Here is a 19,059-nt window from a genome sequence, read left to right as displayed (position 1 = left end):
TGGGTTTGCCCGGCTCCCATGTTTTGGTACCTTACGTTCCGCTATATCGGCTAAGGTAGCACTGGGAGAACTACTGCAATTGTGCCCTGGTTCATCCGGATGAGCACCTCAGTAGAGAAAGCCGAAAACTGACTGTCATGATATAGCGCGAAACTGGTCAACCACTCGATGACTTAGCGGAATCTTCGGGATTCCTCCTCATTAAAGAAGGGCCGTTTCCCGGTCATGTATGTGCGCGCCCCGTATTCGGACGAGCGCAGAAGTACCAGGGGCTATATAGTAGCCCCACCGTCAAACTCCTATGGCTAAGAGAAAGTGTTAAAGCAATATAGTCCAATTGCTTCGTTCAATGCGCTACCACCTCCTTAATGGACCAAGACGTTGGATCAAGTGTGAATACGCATTTTTTGTGAACACCCCCGCATTATATGCGTGGGGGCGGAAGCCGACGACTGCAAACTTTCAGGTTATATACATATATACATAAATGGCCACACAGGAGGCATCATAATACTTTCAGGCAAAAGTATAAATACAGCCTTGACGACTCAATAAAACATTGTTCTTACAATGGGAGTACATGTCACTAGAACATAATATTCTTCGAGCACTGAGCCTCTATCGAACGAGCGCCTTCAAGAACTTCTTCAAAGTAGTGCTCGGCATCCACTCGGCCCACGGCCGATCCTTGTGTTGCAATAGTGGTGGCCTCCATCTCTGCCCAGTATGTCTTGACACGGGCAAAGGCCATCCGCGCACCCTCCATGTACGCCGACCTCTTCATAGCGTCGATGTGCGACACAGCACCAAGGAATTGTTGCACTAAACTAAAGTAACTATTCGGCCTTGGCCCTCCCGACCACAGATGATCCACAACAGACCTCATGGCGAGTCCGGACAACCTATGGAGCTCAGTCCACTCGGCCATTCGCTCATTCAACAGCAGTGGACGCACTGGAGCATGGAACTGTGACCAGAACAGCTTTTCCACTTCGCGATCTTTTTAATCCTTGAAGTACTCGGCCACATCAGCAGCACTTGACGCCAAATCCACGTAGGCGTCCGCCGAACTCCATAGTTGATCGAGAGGAGCATACTTCGGATCTCTGAACTTAGTTCGTAGCAAGAAGGGCTTCCCAGACATGATATCCGCAGCTTGATGCAACTCCTCCTTCGTCGCTCTGATTTTAGAGCAGGCTTCCTTGGATGCTACCATGGCCTTTTCCAGGTCTGTCGCCCTCGCTCGGCTTTCTTTGTCAAGAAGCTGGTAACGGTCAGCGGCATCTTTCAACTCAATGGCCATCTTGGCTATCCTTTCCTTGCTCTGGCGATGCGCGGACTGTTCGTCCCTCAGCTCTTCGACCGCCTTCAGAGTGGCCGCATCACTATTCCTTGCTTGTTCCTTGGCTCGGGCAAGCTCTGCCCGAAGGGTCTCCATGGTGGAAGCTCCATCTGCAGTCACAACATAGTAAAGATACTGGCATCATGCTCCTCTTACTATGCGTTGATCATCGGAGAAATAACTTACCCTATGCCTCGTCAAGCCGCTTGTTGACAAGCATGATGTCGGCATCTGCCGCATCAAGTTGCCGCTTTAGCTCGGCAAACCCATCAGTCCGGCTAGCCACCGGAGCTTCAGCCACCTGCACATAAAGGCGGTCTGGTTATTGCCTGGGACTATGATCCTCTGTTTGCCGCCGTTTTCAACGACAACCAGAGTCTCAGGGGCTACTATCTGCACAGGGCACACCTAACGTGTGTGGTACCGTCAAAAACATACACTATGTCACGTACCTCAAAGCCTTTCAACAAACTCATAAAAGCGTCATGCAATCTGCTTTTAGCGGATGAAATCCTTTCAACTACCGTACTCATTAGCGTACGATGCACTTCTGAGATGGCCGCTTGCTCCAGAAGATCCTTCAGTGCGTCCGACCGCACACTATATGGTTTCGGACTCTTTTTGTTGCTCTCTTTAGGAGCCGAATACTAAGGACTCCGGGTGGCCAAGGGATTACCCCCTGGCGTTGGAGGATCAGGAGAAACCCTCCGCGACGACACTTCTGGGTCGCCCGCCTCATAAGGCGGGGTGGCAGGGGGTGTTTCACTCTCCATCATCTCCGGAAGAAGATCCCACGAGGATGAACTCTATCGAGAAGGGCTACGATCCGAACTACAAGATATAAGCTTCGGATATTGTCTTCAGAAGTAAGGTAGGATATTTTCACTACTAAGTACTTTTTGATTACTCACAGCTCGGTAGAGGGCTGATTCCCTTGCGGACACTGTGCGGCAAGGGTACCCCCCGGGGCAGGACCCTCTGGCGAAGATTTCTTCCCTCGTTTGGAAACCTCTGTTTCCGGATCTTTAGAGGTGGTCCTCTTCCTTCCCCGGGGACAGGGGATGTCAGATTCTTCTCCCTGATTGTCCTCCTTCACGAAGGCGCTTGTTCCCCTGGTTGGGATGAGTAGTGAGTGAGGCTCGCTTCTGGCCTCTTTATTCCCCCCTTCATCTTCCTTCAAGGGCACCTGATAAGGCGCCGGATCCAGCATTCTGTCTAGTACTGGATTGGCCAAGCCCTCGGGAAGGGGGCCGAACACCTGATCATCTTCGCCTTTGTTATCCAATCCTAGTCAAAGAGCGACTTTTCAGCATGATCCTGTGATAAATAAGAGAAACAGTGTGTTCGGCCATGGGATTACTTACTTGGGTATCCGGGCGACTACAGCTCAGACCCGCATCCTCGGTGGTGTCCGGACACTTTATTTGTGATCCGAAGAACAACTTGTACATCTCCTCGAGCGTCATGCCGAGGAAGTGCTAAATGATTCACGGTCCCTCCGGGTTGAACTCCCACAAACGGAGAGGTCTACGTTTGCAAGGCGGGACCTGGCGAACTAGCATGACCTGCATCACCGTGACCAGGTGGACGTCTTTCTCAATGAGATCTCGGATGCGACTCTGCAATATCGGCACATCCTTTACTGGACCCCAGTTTAGCGCCTCGTTGATCCATGACGTCAGTTGTGGTGGGGGGCCCGAGCGAAAGGCAGGGATGGCTACCCACTTGGCACTTCGAGGAGCTGTGATATAAAACCACTCCCGCTGCCACAAACTGGATACCTCTGGGAAGGAACCCTCTGGCAATGGAGCATTAGCGCTTTTGCTTATTACGGCTCCTCCGCACTCTATGTGTTGCCCCTTGATCATCTTCGGCTTCATGTTGAAGGTCTTGAGCCACAGGCCGAAGTGAGGGGTAATGCGGAGGAAGGCCTCACATACGACGATGAACAACGAGATGTGAAGGATGGAATCCGGGGCCAGATCGTGGAAATCCAGCCCATAGTAGAACATGAGTCATGTCGGTGTCAAAAATGGCGGATCTCGGGTAGGGGGTCTCGAACTGTGCGTCTAGGCCGGATGGTAACAGGAGGAAAGGGACACGAAGTTTTACCCAGGTTCGGGCCCTCTTGATGGAGGTAAAACCCTACGTCCTGCTTGATTAATATTGATGATATGGGTAGTACAAGAGTAGATCTACCACGAGATCGGAGAGGCTAAACCCTAGAAGCTAGCCTATGGTATGATTGTTGTTTTGTATGTTGTCCTACGGACTAAAACCCTCCGGTTTATATAGACACCGGAGAGGGTTAGGGTTACACAAAGTCGGTTACAATGGTAGGAGATCTACATATCCGTATCGCCAAGCTTGCCTTCCACGCCAAGGAAAGTCCCTTCACACGGGACGAAGTCTTCAATCTTGTATCGTCATAGTCCAGGAGTCCAGCTGAAGATATAGTCCGGCCATCCGGACACCCCCTAATCCAGGACTCCCTCAGTAGCCCCCTGAACCAGGCTTCAATGATGACGAGTCCGGTGCACAGATTGTCTTCGGCATTGCAAGGCGGGTTCCTCCTCCAAGCACTTCATGGAAGATTTTGAACACAAAGATAGTGTCCGGCTCTGCAAAATAAGTTTCCACATATTGCCATAGAGAGAATAATATTTACACAAATCTAATCTACTGACGTATTCCGTAGTGTGACGCACCACGGCCAAGCCTTTATTCGAATCGTTTTATTGTCCCACCTCAGCGCGTCATGCGAGGCGGTTTCCTTGGCACGTCTTGTTAAAGTAGAGATCGTGTCCCCTTATTCCAGGATTCTCATCAATACGGGCGTGGGTAACCCAACCGCGCCATTGATTACGGCGCTTGGAGATAAGCGAGTTTTACCAGGCTGGTGGGGACACGTAGTTGCGTCCACCCATATAAGGGGATAAGGATCCACCTTTTCACCTACGCCTTCTTCCTCCTTTGCCTATCCATTTTTGCGCACTCGAGCTCCAGCGCCCAAGTCCGCACTCCCCACCTCAACCTTCTCCAGCCATGTCCGGAGCGGGAGGCAAGTGGATGGTCTCCTCCGTCACGGAGGGACACATCAAAAAACTGAGGAAGGCCGGATACTTGTCTAACGACATCGCGTACCGGCTTCCCGAAGAGGGGCAGCTCCTCCTCACCCCAAGGCCCCATGAGAGGGTAGTGTTCCTTCCCCACTTCCTCCACAGACTGGGCTTTCCTATCCACCCATTCGTCCGGGGACTCATGTTCTACTACGGCCTGGATTTCCATGATTTGGCCCCGAACTTCATCCTCAACATCTCGGCGTTTATCGTCGTGTGCGAGGCTTTCCTCCGCATCCGCCCCCATTTTGGCCTATGGCTCAAGACTTTCAATGTCAAGCCGAAGGTGGTGCGCAGCAACCAGGCGGAGTGCGGAGGCGCCATGGTGGGCAAGATGCCCAACGTCTTATGGCTCGAGGGCTCCTTTGTGGAGACCCTGAAGGGGTGGCAATCGGGGTGGTTTTACATCACCGAGCCGCACGACCCTGAGTGGGTCGCAGCCCCCGAGTTCCGGTCCAGACCCCCAACGCGGCTCACGTCCTGGAAAGAGATGGCCTGTCGTGGGGCAGCAAAGGAGAGGTGACTGGACTGCAAACATGCATCCAAACCCTGGTGAACAAGAAGCTCAAGCTTGTCAGTGTAGTCCAGGTTATGCTCATCCACCGGATCCTCCCGTGCCAGCAACGGGCCCTCAATCTGTGGGAGTTCAACCCGGCGCAGCACCGAACTCTGAGCAGGCTCTTCAACATGATGTACGAAGATGCCTGGAAGGTGCTTTTCAAGGGCGTCGAGGCTCCCGCATCCGCTACCGAGGATTGCGGATTCAACGCGCAGCGTCATGCTAGCGCGGTAAGTTGTTTGTACCTTTTACAGGGTATTGGTTTTTCATGGTTTAACTCTATGCGGGATCTAAGCTCCCTTACCTTTGAGAGGATTGGCAGGCGAAGTCCAGACAGATCGACTGTCCGGCTCCTTTGCCCGAAGACCCGGCCAATGCCCGCTTGGCGAAGCTACTGGTTCCGGCACCCTATGTGGTGCCGGAGAAGAAGGCCACGAAGAAGGCCACGGGGACTCGAAAAAGTGCCCGCCGCCAGGAGGTGTCGGGTTCATCATCCGACGGCTCCAAGGCGCATTCCTCCCGTGAAGACGAGGAGGAGGAAGAAGAGACCTCTCCCCCTCCAGCGGGGGGAGAGAAGAAAAGGAAGGCCGCCCTCACTGGGGAGGCCGAAGGGTCCAAGAAGGGGAAAACCCTTCCTCCAGACTACTCCACCAACGCTGACGACGGCGGAGAGGAGTGGCCGCTCAGGGCCAAGCCCCTGGCGAAATCGTAAGTATCTGGATACTAGAGTAATTCATAGTATTCCTTTATTGCACAGCTTTCCCTTATGTCGAATATGATTATGCAGCCCACCCAAAGGCCGGCTCGACGCGTCGTCGAGCGGTTCATTGGACTCGTCGGATGTGAATTCGCTTCCAGCGGCTACCTCCCCCCGTCCTACAGATGATGCTGAAGTGTTGTCCCAACAGGTTCCAAGCCAGGAGGAGGTGGTCCTGGAGGCGCCGCAAGGCAACCTCCCGGACTCCAGGAGTAAAGGGGATAAAACCCCCCCCCAGGGCTCCAAGTCCGGCTCTAGGCCGGACACCGCTCCGGAACCTTCAAAGGTTCCAGAGTTCGGCGGGCGACCTCCTTCCAAGAGGAGCAAGCCCATCGTGCCGGTGACCCCCGTCCAACCGGAGGCGCCGGACAATCTGTTGGAGGTGCTCAAAGGCGCCTCCATCGACGAGGAGCACCGCACCATTATGAGTGCGGTGGTCCAGAAGGTTCAGTACGCCAAGAGTGGACTGACTGAAGCTTGTGCTAGCCTTCTAACAGGCTTTGAGGTAAGTAAAGAATGTGTAAATAATATTACCGCATAGACAGTAGCCCCTGATGCTCTGTTTGGCGTTCGGGAAGAAAAGCCGAATAGAGGATCAAATAAAATTCGCAGGAGTCTAACAAAAAGGAGTCAATATGCGTATGCAGGCTTCTCTGCTGGCATCTGCCGCACTGACTGCGGAAGTGGACACGCTAAAGCAGAACCTCGAGTAGTCCGAGCAAGAGCTCGGGCATGCCAAGAAGCAGCTCGAGGACAAGGAAGGTAAGAAATACCTTGTTTAAATATATATATATATATATAAAAGGTGCAATTGCAAAAAATGACAGGATCATCGTGGCTATTGTAGGGGCCACGTCTGAGGTGGCGACCCTTAAGCAAGCGCTGCTCGAGGCCGAGAAGAGGGCGGCCACGGAGTGCACTGAGTGGGAGAAGTATGAGGCCCAGGTTGGTAAGGTGCAGCAAGAGCTCCAGGCTCTCATGAAAAAGCATGAGAGTTTGGAGCTTGACTCAAAGACGCGAGCGTCCGAGCTCGCGGTGGCTATTAAAAATGCCAAGTCTGTCAAGGCCGAATCCCAGAAGACCCTCCAGGAGTTGGATGCGGTGAAAAAGATAGTGGCGGGTAAGGCATTCTTTATGCAAAGCAAACACATAAACATGAGTTACTTGTTACTTACCCGAATCCGGAGCCCTCCAGGAGCGTTCGTAGATCTTCCCCATAGCGTGTCCGATGCCGCCGCATTCTATTGAGCCGAGGAGGGCAGCTCGACCGAGAAGGTGTTCTGGTCTCAGTATGCTGAGGTCGGACACCCCGTGCCCCTGAGCGACCAGCTGAAGCAACTGGTCGAGCTCCACAAGGCGGCCGAACAGGCCATGAAGGGCTTCATAGTTCGGCTGTGGCCTGGAGAGGCTCTGCCTGGGAGCTATTTCGAGTTGGTGCGGTGGCTGGTGGGGGCCTGTCCAAGGCTCGAAGTCATCAAGCGCTCCGTCTGCATTGAAGGTGCCCGTAGGGCCCTTGCCCGTGCTAAGGTGCACTGGGGCAAGCTGGATGCTGAGAAGCTTGTGAAGGACGGGCCACCGCCGGGGAAAGAGCATCGCAAGCCCGAGAATTATTATAAGGATGTTCTGAAGGGTGCCTGCCTTATGGCGGATGAATGTTCCAGGGATGTAATTTTTGAGTAAAACTCGCTCATTTTGTCCTGTGTGCTGAAAGCTTGTTCATATGCGCTAAGCAATGCTGTTGGAATTTAAAATATTACCTTCTGTGCGGCTGTTTATCAATTCTGAGAGATGGCGAGTCGTCGGCTTCTGCCCCCGTGCCGCTAGTGCTGGGGTGTTCGGGGATAAACCTGAGCGCTCTTTTTCCCATGTTTGGGTCCTTCGAGGGAGGCGCTCAGCACAACGAACAAGGCAATCGGACTATAATGCGTGAACACTCTCACTTAGCCATAGAATTCTATAATTTTAAATTTCAGCGAAGCCCCTGGTATTCGGACGACCGAGTTCCGGGTGCTATCCACGCCTTGGCCGGACAGAGCCGACTCCTCGCTCTAAGCGGCATAAGTCTTTAGGTACTCGAAAAACCTCTCGAACAGCAACCAGCTCTCGCTTCATCATGACAGTCGGTTTTAGCTTTCTCTACTGAGGTGCTCGACCCAGCTCAACTGGGGCACAATCGCAGTAGTTCTCCTAGTGCTACCTTAGCCGACATAGCGAAACGTAAGGCGCCAAAACATAGGAGCCTGGCAAACCCAACTATTGACCCAAGACATGATTCGGAGCCGATGCATATAATGCTATAAGTTCGGGGTGCCGCACTTGTTAAAGTGTTCGGACTTCTCACACCATATTGAGGGGTACTAAAGCCCCTGGCGTATTTTGGCCGTACCAAAGTGTACGGGTGCAACATGTCGTTAAGGAACATATATTTGTAAAAAAAGAGTAATGCAAAATTAGACAAAAGCTATGCATTGTTTATTAAAAAGGGCTGCGATCAAAGCAGAACGATACAAATAATGCGATAAGCAAAAGGTTGGACTATTTAACATGTCCGTTCCAGGGGCAGGCTGCGGAATGGTATGCGAAACAGGTATACTGCTCGTGATAGAGACCACCTGGGAGTTTCGTAATGCGGCATGGCTTGTCTGCTTCCCTGGTTCTTGCATTGTTTGTGCGGCAATTGAACTGCCGAACAGGCCTTCCGAAGAATGGAGTCCTGGAAGTAAGAGAAAATTAAAAAATCGGCAGCCCCTGGTGCGGTTTAAGCCGTGTTTCGGGCGTGCTGTGATGGTGCCCCTCCCCCTATACCCATGGTATTTCTATAGCGTAGCTTTGTACGCGAAGCACTGGCATCGCATTTTTGCGAGGGCTGGGGTTGGGGCCGCATTGCTACGCCTGCTCGGAACGTGCCAGGCGGTCTTGTTGTAGGTTACTCCAGGCGCGCTTGACGGTGTCCGGACGTTTAATGGCCGGACTGGAGAACTTCCTGGAGAGGCTGCTTTGTACTTCCGCTGCCAGGGCCGCCGTGTGCTCCTCGTTCGGAGGGAGCGTTCGGTGTTTCCATTGACCGTAATTACTCCTCGAGGGCCTGGCATCTTGAGCTTAAGGTATGCGTAGTGAGGTACCGCGTTGAACTTGGCGAATGCAGTTCACCCGAGCAGTGCGTGATAGCCACTGCGGAATGGGACTATGTCGAAGATTAACTCCTCGCTTCGTAAATTATCCGGAGATCCGAAGACCACTTCAAGTGTGACTGAGCCTGTGCAGTTGGCCTCTACACCTGGTATTATGCCTTTAAAGGTCGTTTTGGTGGGCTTAATCCTCGAGGGATCTATGCCCATTTTCCGCACTGTATCCTGGTAAAGCAGGTCCAGGCTGCTGCCGCCGTCCATAAGGACTCTAGTGAGATGAAATCCGTCGATAATTGGGTCTAGAACCAATGCGGCGAATTCTCCATGACAGGTGTTAGTGGGATGGTCCCTTCGATCAAAGGTGATCGGGCAGGAGGACCATGGGTTGAACTTTGGGGCGACTGGCTCTACCGCGTATACGTCCCTTAACGCGCGCTTCCGCTCCCTCTTGGGGATGTGAGTTGCGTATATCATGTTCACCGTCAGCACTTGTGGGGGAAAACCCTTCTGTCCACTATTGTTCGGCGGCCGGGGCTCTTCGTCGTCATCGCTATGCAGCCCCTTGTCGGTATTTTCGGCATTTAACTTGCCTGCCTGCTTGAACACCCAACAATCCCTGTTGGTGTGATTGGCCGGCTTTTCGGGAGTGCCATGTATCTGGCACAAGCGGTCGAGTATTCGGTCCAAACTGGACGGGCCCCTAGGATTTCTTTTGAATGGATTTTTCCGCTGACCGGATCTATAGCCTCTGAATCCGGCATTAACTGCCGTATCCTCAGCATTGTCGCTGTTAATGCGGCGCTTCTGCTTGTTGCGACGCGACCTGCCACTACTGTCCCTGGTATCCGAATTACCAGGGTTCTTGGTCATATTGTTGCTACGAGCAAGCCAGTTGTATTCTCCCGCGCAAAAGCGGGTCATGAGTGTCGTGAGTGCTGCCATAGATTTCGGCTTTTCCTGTCCAAGGTGTCGGGCAAGCCACTCGTCATGGATATTGTGCTTGAAGGCTGCTAGGGCCTCTGCGTCCGGACAGTCGACTATTTGATTTTTCTTTGTTAGGAACCGTGTCTAGAATTGCCTGGCCAATTCCTCTGGCTGCTGAATTACGTGGCTTAGGTCATCAGCGTCTGGTGATCGCACATAAGTGCCCTGAAAATTGTTGAGGAATGCGGCTTCCAGGTCCTCCCAACAACTGATTGATCCTGCTGGCAGGCTGTTAAGCCAATGCCGAGCTGGTCCTTTAAGCTTGAGTGGGAGTTATTTGATGGCGTGGAGATCATCGCCGCGGGCCATGTGGATATGAAGGAGATAATCCTCGATCCATACCGCAGGATCTGTTGTGCCATCATATGATTCGATGTTTACGGGTTTGAAACCCTCGGGGATTTGATGATCCATTACTTCGTCTGTGAAGCATAGTGGGTGTGCGGCGCCTCTGTACTGGGCTATATCACGACGTAGCTCCAATGAGCTTTGTCTACTGTGTTCGGCCCTACCGGATTTGTGTCTGGCATGACGGTTACCGTCTCGAGTCATGGGGCGCCCACGCGATCCGTAGATCGATCTTGTTTGCCTTGCCTTGTCCTCCAACATATCTCGCAGGTCAGGCGCATTTTCCTGTGCCTTGGCACGGGGTGCGGCTTGAGTGGAGGGCCGGGAGGCCTCTCTGTCGCGGCCACGAGGTGGCCGGTCGGCCGTATCAAGTGCTGGTGATATAGGTTTAAGTGCTTCCTCCTCTAATCGGGGTAGCAACCTGTGCTTTGGGTAGCTCTTGGAGGGGCGTTCGAGTTTATACTCTTCGGCCGCAAGGACTTCAGTCCATCTGTCGACTAGCAAATCTTGATCAGCTCTAAGCTGTTGTTGTTTTTTCTTGAGGCTTCTTGCCGTGGCCATAAGCCTGCGTTGAAAACGCTCTTGCTCGATGGGATCCTCTGGCATGACGAATTCGCCGTCATCGAGGCTTGCCTCGTCTTCGGAGGAGGCATACAATTATCGTCCTCGGCCTCTCTGTCTGTCGCTCTCTCATGAGGGATCGCTTCTCCATCCTCCTGTGCTGAATCTTGCTGGAGGGGGTTTTCTTCGGCACTCTCCGGAGTATTATTATCTCCCGTGCTGGAATCACCGTATTTGCTTTGGCGGGATTTTGAGCGGCACCGTTGACACCGACGCTTAGGCTGTTTCTTGGAGGGGTCATCCTCCGCTGTTCCATCGCCATCTCCTTCTTTTGGGGTGTCCATCATGTATATGTCATATGACGAGGTGGCTTTCTAGGGCCCAATAGGCGCTGGCTCTTCATCGTCTCCTGCATCGGCGTCCATACCGTCGATGTCTTCGGAGTCGAAGTCGAGCATGTCGGTTAAATCGTCGACAGTGGCTACAAAGTGGGTGGTGGGTGGGCTTTGAATTTCTTCATCGTCCGTATCCCAACCTTGCTGACCGTAGTCCAGCCAGGGCTCTCCTGATAAAGAGAGAGACTTTAGTGTCTTCAAAATATCGCCGAAAGGCGAGTGCTGAAAGATGTCCGCGGCAGTAAACTCCATGATCGGCGCCCAATCGGATTCGATCGGCAGGGGCGCGGAGGGTTCGGAGTCCGGAGAGGAGTCCGGCTCCTTGGAGTCACGAGTCTCGCGGAGTGCGGGGCTGGTGTTCGGCTCGATCGCCGTTGGGATCGCAGCCCCCGAGGCGGCGTCCAACCACCCATCCTCAATCGGCGCGGTTGGCTCCGAATTAAGGGTCGAAGCCGATGCGGGTGCGGCCTCCAGGGCATTGTTCGGCGGTAGAGCTAGATCATGCTCGTCGTGACAGTGCGGCGCGCTCGGCAGTGGCTCGAATCCGTCGAAGATCAAGTCCTCACGGATGTCAGCCATGTAGTTTAAACTTCCAAATCTGACCTGACGGCCAGGGGCATAGCTTTCGATCTGCTCCAGATGGCCAAGTGAATTGGCCCGCAGTGCGAAGCCGCCGAAGACGAAGATATGTCTGGGGAGGAAGGTCTCACCCTGGACTGCATCGCTATTGATGATCGTAGGAGCCATCAAGCCTAACGGCGATGACACAGAGGAACTCTCAATGAAAGCACCAATGTCGGTGTCAAAACCGGCGGATCTCGGGTAGGGGGTCCCGAACTGTGCGTCTAGGCCGGATGGTAACAGGAGGCAAGGGACACGAAGTTTTACCCAGGTTCGGGCCCTCTTGATGGAGGTAAAACCCTACGTCCTGCTTGATTAATATTGATGATATGGGTAGTACAAGAGTAGATCTACCACGAGATCGGAGAGGCTAAACCCTAGAAGCTAGCCTATGGTATGATTGTTGTTCTGTATGTTGCCCTACGGACTAAAACCCTTCGGTTTATATAGACACCAGAGAGGGTTAGGGTTACACAAAGTCGGTTACAATGGTAGGAGATCTACATATCCGTATCGCCAAGCTTGCCTTCCATGCCAAGGAAAGTCCCTTCCGGACACGGGACAAAGTCTTCAATCTTGTATCTTCATAGTCCAGGAGTCCGGCTGAAGGTATAGTCCGGCCATCCGGACACCCCCTAATCCAGGACTTCGTCCCGTGTTTGGATGGCAAGCTAGGCAATACGGATATGTAGATCTCCTCCCTTGTAACCGACTCTGTGTAACCCTAGCCCCCTCCGATGTCTATATAAACCAGAGGGTTTATTCCGTAGGACAATATACAATCATACCATAGGCTAGCTTCTAGGGTTTAGCCTCTACGATCTCGTGGTAGATCAATTCTTGTAATACTCATATCATCAAGAACAATCAAGCAGGACGTAGGGTATTACCTCCATCAAGAGGGACCGAACCTGGGTAAACATCGTGTCCCCTGCCTCCTGTTACAATCTGCCTTAGACACACAGTTCGGGACCCCCCTACCCGAGATCCGCCGATTTTGACACTGACAACCACCTTGCCGATTATTGTTGAATGTGATAGCCTACAAGCGGTACAACTGATAAGCTCCAACGCACTGGACATATCGATGTACCCCATGGTCGTAATGGAGGTGAAGTGCCTCATGGTGAAAGAGAATGTGTGTTTACTCATATTTCTAGGGAGCAAAATAAAACTAGCCATGTTCTTGCAAACTTCGGTCGGACGGAGGAGCACGCTGTTGTTTGGATCCAACCCGGGCCGGACAATATCCCTAGTCTGTGTATGGATAAACTTCTTTGCTCTTGAGTAATACACCATTTGTACCCCCGCAAAAAAAAGTTCAACATCCGTAGCCTCCTCCACCCTACACCAATCCCCTTTCCTGTGTTCTAAATTCTAACTCGTGCCCCCTTTATTCCATGTTTTGAAGTTCTTATGCATCTGACTCCTTGAAGTCCCTTGTCCTTTTTTTACTAATTCACCAGATTTTTTTAAAATCACCATTGTGCTTTTACCAACCTTTGTATTGTTGTATATCATTGCTCATTAGGAGTATCATTGTTCTCCCTTTATGTCGATATTCATCCATCTTAATAGCTTATATAATTATACATTATACATTCTTCGAGATGGATGTGTTGAGGTAGATGGTTCTATCTCTGCTTGTTCTTCTCTTGGCTCTGTGAGCATGTTGAGGCAAAGGGTTACTTAGAATGTGGACTTCAGTTTAATTTTGTCTCCTGAATGGGCATGGTATATAAGAACTTATGTGAATTGTGTCAGTCTGAAATATCAGTCCACTTTGAATCTTATTATTAAGTCTTGGTGTGTGTTGTAGAGAATTTCAGTCCATTCACAATCTTATAAATTCAAAAATTCAAGCCATTGATTTAACACCATCTTCTTAAATCTAACATTTGTAAACTTCAACTCAATGTATGCTTTTATCTGATGATTCTGATCTAAATGAGAAGACACCACCCATTTGGCTGTTTCCACCCTTTGTCGATTTTTTTGGCTATTTCCAGTTGAATGATTTATCCTTAATTTCAATGTGTCAATGAGCTCGTATGATGTATTGGTAAATGATATACACCTTGTGGTAGAAATTATAAGAACGATTACATAGTTCGTACTTGGTAGCATGTTAGAAGACTTCTATGGTGTTTGTTTCATTTCCATTCTACCCTGTCATTAGACTTGAATGTAACTACACAATGATTGTATATATTTGCTTGACCATATATGGGCTGCTCAACTTACTATTGATCCCTCCGCTATTATTGGCCCTCTTCTTTTCTCTATGTTTTGGATGTTGTTGTTTATTGACGGTAATGAGATGCAAGATGGAACAGATTCTAAGCCATTATTGCATTTATAAATAAAGGTCTTCTTTACCCTTGAATTTGGTTTAAGTTACTCATGGTTCACACATTCTGATGTCATGTGGTCAGCAACCGATCCTTGCTGACCTGGTGGGTATGAGTGGTTCGGATCCCCCTAACTAAGATGATTCCTCCATGTTATGTATCATGCAATGTTCAATACTTGTATTAATGATCATTACGGTCGAACTGGAGATGCAAACAAGCAACAATGGCCTAATTTGGGTTAAAAGGTGCTTCAAAGTTGTCCTAGATTTTTTGTTGCGAAAAGGATCAGATTTATTATAAAAGTTCACCGGAAGTACAAAGAATCCCAAAGACAATAAAAATTACATCAAGATTCCAAGACCACCGAACAAACACTATTGTCACAAGAATGAGCCATCGACGCGTTGTTGTTGCCGCTCCCCTACTGAGGTCGACCTAACCATGTAAAAAGTTATCCTAGATTTTAGAATAGATGTGGAGACACTAGGATTTCTGTGGCTAGTGTCTTGAACAATGGGCGGGGAGTATATTGTTTTAGAAACACAATGGGAGGACTGCATGTCCTACATAATAAAAGGTTTCACATATAGATCTTTTTACAAGAACAGAATTGGTTGATGTCCATTTCCCATAAAAGTATTTGTAGAAAATGAAGGTGCCTCTGAAGATCAAGACTCTTTTTTGGTTAGGTTTTGTTTCAGACCCAGATAAGGATTGACCAAGAGAGGATGGCAAGGAAACAAACGATATCAGTTAACTAAAAAATATATGTGTCAATCAGTTATAATTCCACTGTTCAATAGCAAAATATACTTGGAGAATCTGTGCATATGATTTATAATCTGAAGTTACTAACCTAGATGATGATGTCAGCTTGGTGGATGCTCTTAGAGCACTAGATCTCGATCTCTGGGGTGAAACCCCTAGATCGAATTGGGATGGCACCCGCGGGGTTTGGGTACGGGTGGAGCCACCCCATACCCTTACCCGTCCCCTCTGAACTTACCCATCACCCTTACCCATACCTGTCAATGGGTACAAAATTTTCCCATACCCGTTACCCGACAGGGTAGATGGGTACCTGTGGGTAAAATTACCCATGTTTTCAAATCATCAGTTTGAACAACTCATAGTCATAAAAATATCATATAATTATAATCTATAAACAACAATAGATTATAACAACACACACACTTTTAAACAGCAACACATCATAAACAACAACATATTTAATAAACAACATCACTGTCTCATAAACAACAACACATCAAAACATCATCACATAGTCATATATTTTGAGTTTACAAATTCATCACAAAGTGTAGAGATAATTTTGAGTTCATATATATTTTAGATGGGTACATGGGTATGTGGGCATGGGTTATATGGTCCCATACCCGTACCTGCTCTACCCGATGGGTTTAACATTTCCCTATTTATATACCCATGGATAATGTTTTGTCTCATACCCTTACCCTAATAGGGTTTTTACCCGCAGGGTATGTGGGTAATGGGTACCCATTGCCACCCCTTCCAACCTTTGATGGTTGCACTTGGCAATGGCTGTATTTATGCATCATGTTTTTCTCGAAGACATTGCTTTGGAGTTGTGTAGGCATGCTCTCTCGGGTTGAAAACCCCAATACCTCACCCTTATGGTTGGATCCGGCAGCTGCAAGTGTGTTGGCCGCGTCGGTTTTCTTCGTTCATTTACTTCTTCTTTTCAATTTTTTGTTGTTGTGTGCACCCTTGGTGTCTCGGCTTTGTCTTGATATCATCTCGTTGCATAGACCGGGTATAACTGGTATCATCTTGATATTAATATATTATCGGTTCTCGAGAGATGTTTGTAAAAATGAACCCTGTCGACGAGGACGTTGTTTCTGTCGAGATGCCGGGAGAGGGGGGATTATATAAGAAGGACCAATTTACCCACATTATATTAGAGTGGTAATTCTAATCCAAACCATTGATTCACATCGATATTTGTGAAAAAAGTTAAAGAGATATTGAAGCATACTTAATTTAATTTACTTTATTACTTCTACATAACCTTTGACACTAAATGATTCTTAACACCCACGTACATAGGCAGTGAAGTACCAAATTTTATCCCATTAGGTCAGGCAAGACATCTATATCTATATCTATATCTATACCTAATATTAAAGGACGGATTGTTTCTCCACTATTTTTGGTCCATCAGATTGTTTTGTCTCGAACCCTTGCCCTCTTATGTTGATCCACAATAAAACAACCAGCCTACCTAGCAACAATGTTGTTAGCAAAAACAGAGTTATGTTACCTTATATACGCTCGACACCCGCGCGCCCTATTGGGCCGGCCCATTAGCGGCATGAGACTCCCCTTTTTCTTATGTCGATTTTATCTTCTTATTTTTTTTCTGTTTTCCTTATTTAAAATAATATGGGATTTTAGAAAGTTCCAAATTTCAAAAGAAAATGTGAATATTGAAAAATGTTTTAGAAACCGTGCGCCCTATTAGGCTGGCCCATGAGCGGGGAGGGATGCCACTGTTTTCTCTTTTTTTATTTTTCTCTTCTTTAAATAATTTGGAATTTTAGAAAAGTTGCAAATTAAAAATAATGTGAATTTTGAAAAATGTTCCTGAAGTAGTAAAATGTTTATGAATTTAATAAAAATTCTGTGAATTCAAAATATGTTCATGAACTTTTGAAACAATGTTCACAAAAATAAAAAAATGATCGTCAATTTCAAAAAAGTTCATTGATTCAAAAAATGCTCGCTGATTCAAAATCTTCATGCATTAAAAAATAATGTTAGTCAAACAAAGAATGTTCATTAATTTCAAAAAAAGTTCACCCATTCCAAAAATGTGCGCCTATTGAAAAAAATGCAAGTTATAAAAAATGTTCATCCATTCAAAAAATAATCATCGTGCTCTGTAAGAAAATTTCCAATTACTCACAACAATATTCATCAAGATGCCGTCAACCTCCTAGATTTTATTGATTGTTTGATTGTTGTTGTTGGCTGCACACAACATGATCTGTGCCATCCATGGTCATGAACCACATGTTGCAAACTCCTTCATCGCCTCGATGAGGTCATTGAAATTTTGCCCCGATGTAAAATTCATGTCACTTTGTTGCCCTAATCCTTTTTTATATATACTAATTATTATACTAATATTAAAGGAAGGAGTGATTCTTCCGGTTAATTATAGTTTCGGCCATCATCTATCTACCAATGTACTACACATATTTTATGTTTCTCTGACGCATGGGCCAAGCTAGGCTGCTCCACACTTTTTCTTTCTTCGATTCTATTGTGGAGCAGTGAAAAATAATAGGTTTCTATTTCACCCCTACGTCGGCCAAGATGGGCCTATTCCGAAACATTTTTTTTCTTTCTTTTCATTTGATTGTGGCATGCAGGTGAGAATGAAACTATGAAGCCGCAAACTGAATGGTGATCATTTTGCAAAGAGGTATGGTTGAAAGCATAATTCTTTTTAATCTTGGGAATAATTGTCGTGGATCATAAATTAAATAATAATTTATATCTTAGTCTATGTTAGGGAAGTTAAATTTTTTTCCGTTGCAACGCACAGTCATTTTTGTTAGTAATACGTACCGCGGTAGACAATACCAGTCCCGCAATAAGCCCACCTGCTTGTTAGTAATACGTACCGCGGTAGACAATACCAGTCCCGCAATAAGCCCACCTGCTTATATACGTACAACGTGATTCAGGTCACAACGACATAATTATTTTTACCCCCAAAAGACATCACTATACCCCAGGATACTTGGCCTTGTAGTCGCTCCACAGCTAGTCCACGCTCTTCCCCAGGATCTGCACGAAGTAGTCGTCGCTGTAGCCGTCCTTGAGCTTGCCGTTCATCTCCGCCACGAAGCCGGGCTTGAGCGAGTCGCAGTAGTCCAGAACCTTGAGCGAGTCGAAGTCGGAAGAATACACCGTTTTGTGAGTAGTTAGGTCTTTTTTTCCTTAGATGTTGAGTGGGTTCCGCTAACAGGATGTTCGCATCTATGCCTAACCTTTTGTAATTATGATTGCTCCCTTCTATAAAAATATGATACGCCATTGACGTACTTTTCAAAAAAACGTCGTACCCCTGATCCCATCGGTCGCCGCCGCCCTCCTTCACCCAGTGCCCCGGCACGTACCCGGCCTTGAGCCGCACGTAGTCTGCGATGCCCTCGAAGACCCCCGAGTGCGCGTCGTAGTCCTGCGGCCCCCACTGCCACACGTGCGCCACCTCGTGGTACATCACCCTCGTCACCTGCTTCTTGAGGTCGTCGCCGGTGATGCCGCCGACGTAGCAGGCGCTGAGCCACGGTGCTGCCACTGGTGGCGGCGATGCCATCCGTATCGCGGACGGCGAGGGTGACAGTGTCACCGTCGGCGGGCCTGCAGTCGGAGGGGTCTGGCCAGGGCAGCAGGGGCGACGGCCCGGGGCCCAGCCAAACTAGGGCCCCCGACACCAGCACAAATAAAAGGATACAACCATATAATGTAGGTCCAACATTGATGCGAAACAAAAAGGCCAACGAGGCCCGTATATGATATGTCTAGGAGAAGCCCACAAGCCTAATGTGCAACTCACGTGATTGCGCGGCCCCGGATCAAAAAAAAAAGACTTGATTGTGCGGCGCCGTGGCGGTTTGCTTGACCGTCTCTTCAATTTCTCCGATATAATCTAGCAACCTGTACTATATACGTACGCATGTGTGATCAAGGCCGCAAGGTCCCATGATGATTACTTTGTCTTTGCTTTTGCTGGAGAATGGAGCATATCAGCACCGAGTTACTCCATCGCACTAGCTGACGGCTTCTAGCACAGTAGGGCAAGGAACGGCAGAACAACCGAGGTATTATGTGTGTG

General features: G+C 48.8%; 1 pseudogene; it reads right to left on the bottom strand.

The window, feature by feature from the left end:
• Positions 1-18,540, bottom strand: part of LOC147958615 (uncharacterized) — a 76,049-nt pseudogene extending 57,509 nt beyond the window's left edge.
• Between the last annotated feature and the right edge of the window lie 519 nt (positions 18,541-19,059).

Source organism: Triticum urartu, chromosome 7A, assembly GCF_056163025.1.
Source record: "Triticum urartu cultivar PI428250 chromosome 7A, HENAU_Tu73, whole genome shotgun sequence".
NCBI lineage: Eukaryota > Viridiplantae > Streptophyta > Magnoliopsida > Poales > Poaceae > Triticum > Triticum urartu.
This window is presented reverse-complemented; position numbering and strand designations above follow the sequence as displayed.